The sequence below is a fragment of the Octodon degus genome, unplaced genomic scaffold (assembly GCF_000260255.1).
Source record: "Octodon degus isolate 3935 unplaced genomic scaffold, OctDeg1.0 scaffold00003, whole genome shotgun sequence".
NCBI lineage: Eukaryota > Metazoa > Chordata > Mammalia > Rodentia > Octodontidae > Octodon > Octodon degus.
Genome location: NW_004524579.1, coordinates 23,265,792 through 23,273,527, shown reverse-complemented (window position 1 = coordinate 23,273,527; position 7,736 = coordinate 23,265,792). Strand labels below are relative to the sequence as shown.

Below are 7,736 nucleotides of genomic sequence, written 5' to 3'. Positions count from 1 at the left end.
GAATATGCACATACCTGCATGCTTGTAACAGGATCGAGAGCACAGTTTCACTACACATGCTACAGCTTGCTTTGAGTAGTAACCGGCCACAGTTCTTTCTGCCTCCACAACTCCCTCTGGAGACACACAGACCTCAGAGATGCAAGAAGCCAAAGCAGGCCAGGAACAATTTGGTAGCACTCAGAATATGTCCCTTGTGGGGGCAGCCTACCCTTCCTCCCTCTCTCCTTCCTCCCTTTCTTCCTGTCCTCAGGCAGCCCCTCCCACTGACAGGCAGAAAAGCTTCCAGAAAGGCGCTTCTGTCATCCTGAGCTGAAATTGGCCCCTCTGAGCCACCATGTTGCAGGCCTAGCATCTTGAACAGACAGGCATCTCAAACATCTAGATCCACACTCACTGTCATTCTTCGTGGTCATGCTTTTAAACTCTGGCACTCAGGTAGAATTGCAAGTGTCTTCTACTTAGTCCTTTATGATCATCCATATTTTTCAAACTCATATATAATATTCCTTGTCTATTCTTCTATTATTCAGCTCTTAAATGGCTAAATTCTTAAATGCCAACAATGCATAGTGGTCATCCTTTATCTGCAGTTTCAGTTACCTATGGTCAGTTTTTGTCAAAAAATATTAAATGGAAATTTCCAGAAATGAACAATTCATATTTTCAATAATTTTCATTACAACATATTGTTATGACTGAACTATTTTGTTATTAGTTACTGCTATTAATCTCTTACTGTGTCTGATTTATAAATTAAATTTTATTATGGGGCTGGGGGTGTATGTTCAGTGGTACAATACATGGTTAGCATGTGTAAGGCCCTAGGTTCAATCCTCAGTACCAAAAAAGGAAAATAAGTTACCACTGGTATGTAAGCTAGGCAACAACATGGGCTATAGGTTGGTACTAGCCATGCTGTCGGTCATCCTCTGAGGGTCCTCAAAAGCCTCTCTGTGGATAAGGGGCACACTTACTCTACTGTGCCATCTCGCCCCACTCTGTGCTTCCTGACTCTTCGGCAACTGGACAGAGCCCCAAAACTGCTGTTACAGACCCACCCAAAGAAGCACTGGGGGCTCATATCTGTCTCTCCACACCCACATAGACAGCATGGGGAACTTCATTCAGCAGCTTGCCAAGATAGCTGTCAATTTTCCTATCAGGCTGATAATAAATATGTTGAGGAATTTGGTAATGAAAGTTCCTGGGAGGTCTGCATGACATGATTTAATAAATTAATTCTGGAATAAGCATAGTTCTTCATAGCATGCTCCCAGACCATCTGTTTAATAATTCTAGAATGCTGTTGAGTGACATTAAGCTCACATGCCAAAAGCTGGATTCCGCTCTTCTTAGCAATCAGGACACTTTGCACCCTCTGGCTGGCTAGTCCTTGCTCTTTTCTCTAACCCATCCTCAGAGCCCCATCTCCCCTCAGGCCATTCTGAGTCAGTCAGTGGACTCAGCCCTTGCAGAATTTCAGTGTCCACCACAACCACAGTGCAAGAACAGATAGTGAGTGCTACTGCCCGTAAGGGCCTGCTGCACACCAGGCCCTGTGCTGAAGGACTTCATCCTGTGCAGTGCCTTCTTACCATTACTGCATGCTTTGGAACATATGTACAACTTGAATTGCTTTGGTGTCAGCTGCTGTTGTCTCCTCCATTTAGCAGATGAGGAAACTGGGACTGAAAGGTTCAGGCTCCTTTGCTCCACAGCCTGAGCCAAGGAATGAGGACTGAGTCATGATTCCAAACCTGGGTGTATTTCTTACATCCTTTCCTCCCACCCCTTCCAGGCATGTTTCTGGGCTTTGTTTCCCTTTTTTGGTGCATGTGTATGTGTCTGCATGCTTGTGTGTTACAGAGAAATGAACCCAGGGCCTTTGAACTGAGCTACATCTATCTATCTATCTATCTATCTATCTATCTATCTATCTATCTATTTTTTTTTTTTTTTTTTGAGGCAGGATGTCACTAAATTGCCCAGGTTGGGCTTGAATTTGGGATCTCCTTGCCGCCAACCTGCCAAGCAGCTTGATTTCAGGCGAGCACCGCCAGACCCGGCTGGGGTTTCCATCTCTCTTTGGCATCTGTTGTACAGTACTGATCAGGGCCACAGGTACACAGCAAGTGGGTCCTCAGAACTTTTCCTGAGCACTGGCCCTGCTTTAGCTTCTTCCTGGGCACCAGCAGCATCCTTCAGCTCCAGTCCAGAGGGCAAGAAGAGGACTGAAGGGGCCAGAGAGGAGCTCCCAGGGGGCCAGGCCCGCGGTCCCACCCTTGCTGCAGGATGGGAAAAGGAGCCAGTGCAGAAACCAGAACCCAAGGGATATGCCCACCCCTGAGACTAGGGAGCATGACCCTGCAGAGAAATTTCCACCTCCGGTTCTCTCCCATTGAGCCCCAGCTGCTGAGGCCCCCTGCTGACAATCCTGATGATTTAATTCTCACCAAGGCCTTCTTGGTTGGCAAATTGTTTTCCTCCCAGCCCACTCAGGGGGCCTCACCTCATAACTACTTGACAAAACACAGCCACTTGGGGAGGGGCAGCAACCTGGGACCCTTTTCAGCTTCCAGGAGCTGAATTTCAGTTGCTGCGTGTGCAGGGACTGAGTGGCACCTCTGAGACTCCTGTCCATTCTGAAGAGTCACTGGCCAGGAGGACTGCAGGGAGGTGAGGCTGAACCTGTGTTTGTGGAAGAAGAAAGGGTGTCTGGCAGCAGGGTTCTGCTAGACCGGAAGGTGGAGGTATAGGCAAAGACATGGAGCTGGGAGCGGATTCACACACACAGGTGACAAGAAGTAACCCTGCCTAGATTGACCTTCACTATCCTCACACAGACCACGATGAAAGACTCCAAAATATTCCAGTGGCTCCTAGGAAGCCAAAGGAGCTGTGTCAGGGGTCATGCTCCCATGCCTAGGGCCCAGTCTTGGTGCCAGAACAGAGAAGGCATGGCGCTGGGGCTGGGCTCCCAAGCTGGCAGGAAACCTATCTCTCCAGCGCAGGAAGGAGGACACCTCCTCCTCTCCCATTCCTCCCTCGCCAGTGCATCCTGAAGTGCAGGTATTAGGCATCACAGCAGCTCCTCTGCCGTCTCCCCCCACTCAGGCACTGGCACAGAGCACCTGTCATTCTCTGCCTGGCACTTTCTCTCACACACCCACATTGCTTCCCCAGTGCCTGACACTCTCCAGTGGCTTCCTAATGCCTTGAGGTCCAGCATTCTCTGTGGACTTGTCTCCTCTCCAGGGCCACATCTTGCCACATGAAGCTTCTCAAATATTCTGGCTGGGTTCTGGACCTTTTACCCATTATGATTGCCACTCCATCCCAGCAGTAATCCCTGCATGTGTTCAATCTTCCTGAACCCCACATAGGTGAACAGTGCACTTGGACTTGGCAGTGGTCACAGACTAGGAGGGATGCACAGGATTCATATCCAGGCCACTTACCTCTGTAGCCCATCTTCCTAGTAAACACTCGATTATAGCTTCTTGAGAACTTTTGGGCTATCAGCATGGCCCCCCTCCAACCCATGTTCACCAAAGCCCCTAGGCATTTATGGCTTCTGCTTACATGATGCCCCCGCAAAGCCTTGAGTAAGGGCAGTGGCTCCCCTACTTTGCTGCGCACTGGTGTCACCTGGGAATCTTTAAAACTGTTGATGCTTAGGGCTGGGGTGCGGTTCAGTGGTGGAGTGCTTACCTATTTGCGTGAGGCCCTGGACTTGATCCCCACAGTACCAAATGAAGCATACTGATGCATCATGATGCAAAATGCATGTCTTACTACAAGTCACGGTCGCAAAAGTTTGCCGGAACATTAGCTTAGAGAAAAAGGCTCCACCTAATCACTTAAATCCCAGGCTCCCAGACCGGCTGGCGTTAGAGGGGAGATGTCGCCCTCTGCTGGGTGCCTGCGGCACTGCAGGCACAGCCCGGAGCCAGGGGCAGGGTGTGAGGATGCTGTAGCAGCATGCCAAAGCTGGCCACGGATGGGTTCTTGGAATGTCAGTCTCAGGACAGCAGTATCAAATGTAACAAACCTTAGAAACAAAATTGCTTCCTTTTGATTTCCAAAATAAATACTTCCCTGGTCATCAATCCCACTCTCAGAATTATGGGCCATCTTCCCAGGTTAGGAAGAAAGAACCTGGGGATGAGGGGAAAGCTGCTTCAGGTCTCTCCTGTGGTCTACAGTACCATCAGCACTGAAGAAACTAACGAAGGCAGCTATCCAGTCAGTGAGTTAGTCACAGAGTCCTTTAATGATTCCACTAATCCCCTAGGATGGATGTCAATGTTACTCTTATCTGAATTGCACCAATAAATTTATTTTAAAAATATTAATGATTCTTAACACCCAGGCAGGAAAGGTGAAGGTCAGTGTCTTTTTCAAGTTGCAAAAGCAAAGAAAGAGGGTGTGCTGTCCAGAGCACATGAAGCAGCTCCTGTGAGGCAGGCAATCATGCACTGCGTTTCACCAAGCCTGTGCCTCTGCCTCCCTATACTCACTTTAAAGAACGCAAAACTGATGGGTGATTTCTGGAAGGCTTCCAACTTCTAGGCCAGCCCCCCACCCCCAACGGGATTAGAGGGTGGGTGGGGTTGGGTAGGACTTTTATCCCAGCTTCGCTCAGGCTCAGTCTTTTGGGTCTCCCTAGCCCTCAGGGGCAGAGCCAATCCCCAACAAAATGAGCCAGAGGTCTTTGTAGAGTGGAGCCTCCCCAGTGTTAAAGCAGCTGCATTGGCGTGAGCATAACTCTGAGAGGTCCTCAGATCCAATGTAGTTTGCAGCCTTGCTGAGAGCACCTTCTCCGCGCTTTTCTCTGTAATTGCCTGCTATTGGGGGAAGAGGCTAGGACAAGCCCTGTGTTCACTTCTGGAACACTCCAGGCAAGAAAAAGGCCAGATTCCCCAAAGAGACCTCTTGAGAGGAGAATGCAATACAAATCTCAGTGCAATGGCAAACAGAAGCACTAAAATGACACCCAGGATTTGGAGGCAGATTTATTTTACATCAGCAGGCACTTATCAGGTTCATTCCCAAAACATCAGGCTTAGAAGGCCCAGGGAGGCTTTTTTTTTTTTAAATGTATTTGGTTGGTAGTGTCACTAGGCAGCTCGGACTCAGCGATCCTCCTGTTTTCAGCCTCCCCAGCGCTGCGATTACAGGCATGCCCCACTACACCCGGACTCTGTGGCCAGCTCAACCCGCCCTGGGGGTGGGGCTGAAGAGGCATGTGATGCCAGGGATACAACCGCGTTCCCTAAGCTTGCCTAAACAGGCGTTTTAGTCCACTGAGCTATCTTGCCGGCCCCAAGAGTTTTAGGGAGTTGAACGGAAAAGTAGAGAGGCAGAGTACTTGGCTGTCTTTGCCTGGTTCTTTGTTTTTGGGTTTTTTGTTTGGTTTTGTGTTTGTTTTTACAATATGCATCAAAGCGACCAGTCTTTTCTTTTTCTAGAAGACAGCAGTAACAGGAACTAGTATCTGGGCAACTAACAGACTTCAGGGGAGGAATATCTGCTACCTGTCTCCTTCTGGTGTCAGAGGAAGTTTTCCCTCCGTGGACCAAGCCAGTCATCTGTGCTCTGCTTCTATATGTGCCTGGGCTCACTCTCCAGCACTCATTCTCATTACTGCATCCCTTTACCATCAGCACATATCACTGCATATACAATATATATGATCATATATGATTAATACCAAGTATAAACTGCATTCCCAGGTTTTTGTTGTTGTTTTGAGACAAGGTCTTTCATTGTCCAGGTTGGCTTTATAGTTGTGATCTTCCTGCCTCAGCCTCCCAAGTAGCCAGAATTATAGATGTGCACCACTGCACCAGGCTTCCAATGTCTCCTCAAATCCTTCCTTGATCCTTACCCACCCCCCCAGCTACTCCGAGCATCCCCTCCTTCCCTTTACATCCTAGCTCCTGGAAAGTCTATCCTCATCTTCATTAACTGTCTTGCAGGCCTGTTTTTCTCCCACTCCAAACTAGCTGCTGCTCTACAATGCTTTGGCAAAGGCCTGTGTTGCTAAACTAAAGGCACGGTTACTGGCTCGCTCCTCCCTGGACCCCTCGGCCGCACTGCCCTGCCCATCCTAGTGGCCCCGTATGGCAACAGTTCCCTTCTCACCATGCCTTGACAGTCTCCTAGAGGAGTACTTCACCCCAGCGCCACTGATGGGCTGGACAATTTCTTGTGAGGCTGACTTGTATGCTGTACATTATTGCGTATTTAGTGGCATCCTTGACTCTATGCATGAGATAGCAGCAGCACCTGTTCCCATGACAACCAAAATTCCATCAGTTCTCAAATGTTCCCTGGGTGACAAGCTGGTCCCTGGTTGTGAACCACCAACTTAGAAGGGTGTTTTTCTCTTCTGCTGGCCTTGAGTTTTCCTTAGGCTTTGGCTTTATCTGCTTCCATATGCTAGTACATAGATCTACATCTCCTAAGGTCATGTGGCTATTGTTTGGTACCCATTTCCACTGTAAACTCTTCAGCACACCAAGCTGAGTGAACTCTACCTCTCCCTCTCTGCCCTTGTTTGAATTCTTATAGATCTGGAGCCTGAGGCAAGCACTTAAGTGGTTTAACTGGAAGGAAGTCTCAGGAAATAGTGAGGAACTGAGAGTAAAAAAAGTGAAAGAGGAAAAGTCAATGTAAGGTCCATCATCCAAGTCATGAGCAATGGAGGTTCAATGTCTCCAGGATCTGCTGAGCAGCAGGCCAATGGCTCCTAGAACTGTCCAACCAAGAGATCCAGACGCTTGTCACCTGGCTGGGAAGTTGACAGGACATTTACCAACCCTCCACTATTGAAGGTGTCCTAAGGCCATTAACTCCCCTAACTTCAGGGCTACTTTTGAACTACACAGGCCAGTCTGTAGCTTTGGAGAAGCCCATGAAAGCAATCAGAACGATACACCCCATGGGCTCAGAGTGAGGTCAGCTTGAGCCAAAGCACACATGAAACTGTAGACTGCAGCTGTAGCTGAAGTTAGGGGTTGATGAAGGGAATGTGACACGGGGCTTCCCAGATGGTCTGCTCCGCCCATCACCCCAACTTATGTCCCATATGAAGCCCATTTTGTCGCTGAGTCATCAAGGTGGTAGAAAGTCATATACTCAAAAATTAGTGGAACAAACTATAGCACTGTTCACTGCTGCAGCAGACCCAGAGGCTGAAAGTGCTGATCATTATCTTCCCTTACCATCTATTCTAGATGTTCCTCATTCTCAGCTGGCACTAGCTGATCCAGGTTGCTCTGCTTTTGCAGGGTTTTTTGTTTTGTTTTGTTTTTTTCAGAACCAGGAATTGAACTCAGGTTTGCCAGGCAAACACTTATTCTACTGAGCTATCTTCACCATCCGGGGTTGCTCTGCTTGATGGGTTGAGTCAGACTTATGCCCCTGAAGGGTCTGCACCTCTGCTGACTTGCCTTCTCACACCTTGGTTGCTGCACGGGCCCATTCTGTGACATTATCAGGCACAAGTTCCAGGCATTTCTTTACCTGGTGTGAACAGACCACTGATAGTGAAGTGGGGAGAGACTAATACCACATCCACCCTTCATTCCTAGACCTGAATCCTGGCAACTAGAGACGCAGTGCCACATATCAGTTGTACTCTGGGTGGAAGTACCCAACTGTGTCTCATTTGTGAGTTGGTGCCTCAGAAGTCATTTTTCAATAAACCATCCCATCAGTCTAGTTGG

General features: G+C 48.5%; 1 pseudogene across 1 annotated transcript in view; it reads right to left on the bottom strand.

Moving 5' to 3' along the window:
- The window catches only part of LOC101562107, a 21,695-nt pseudogene extending 18,149 nt beyond the window's left edge, over positions 1–3,546 (bottom strand). Inside the window, exon 1 of the transcript XR_001117074.1 lies at positions 3,462–3,546. The product of XR_001117074.1 is annotated as a nuclease-sensitive element-binding protein 1 pseudogene (transcript). The remainder of the gene's footprint in view (positions 1–3,461) is intronic.
- Between the last annotated feature and the right edge of the window lie 4,190 nt (positions 3,547–7,736).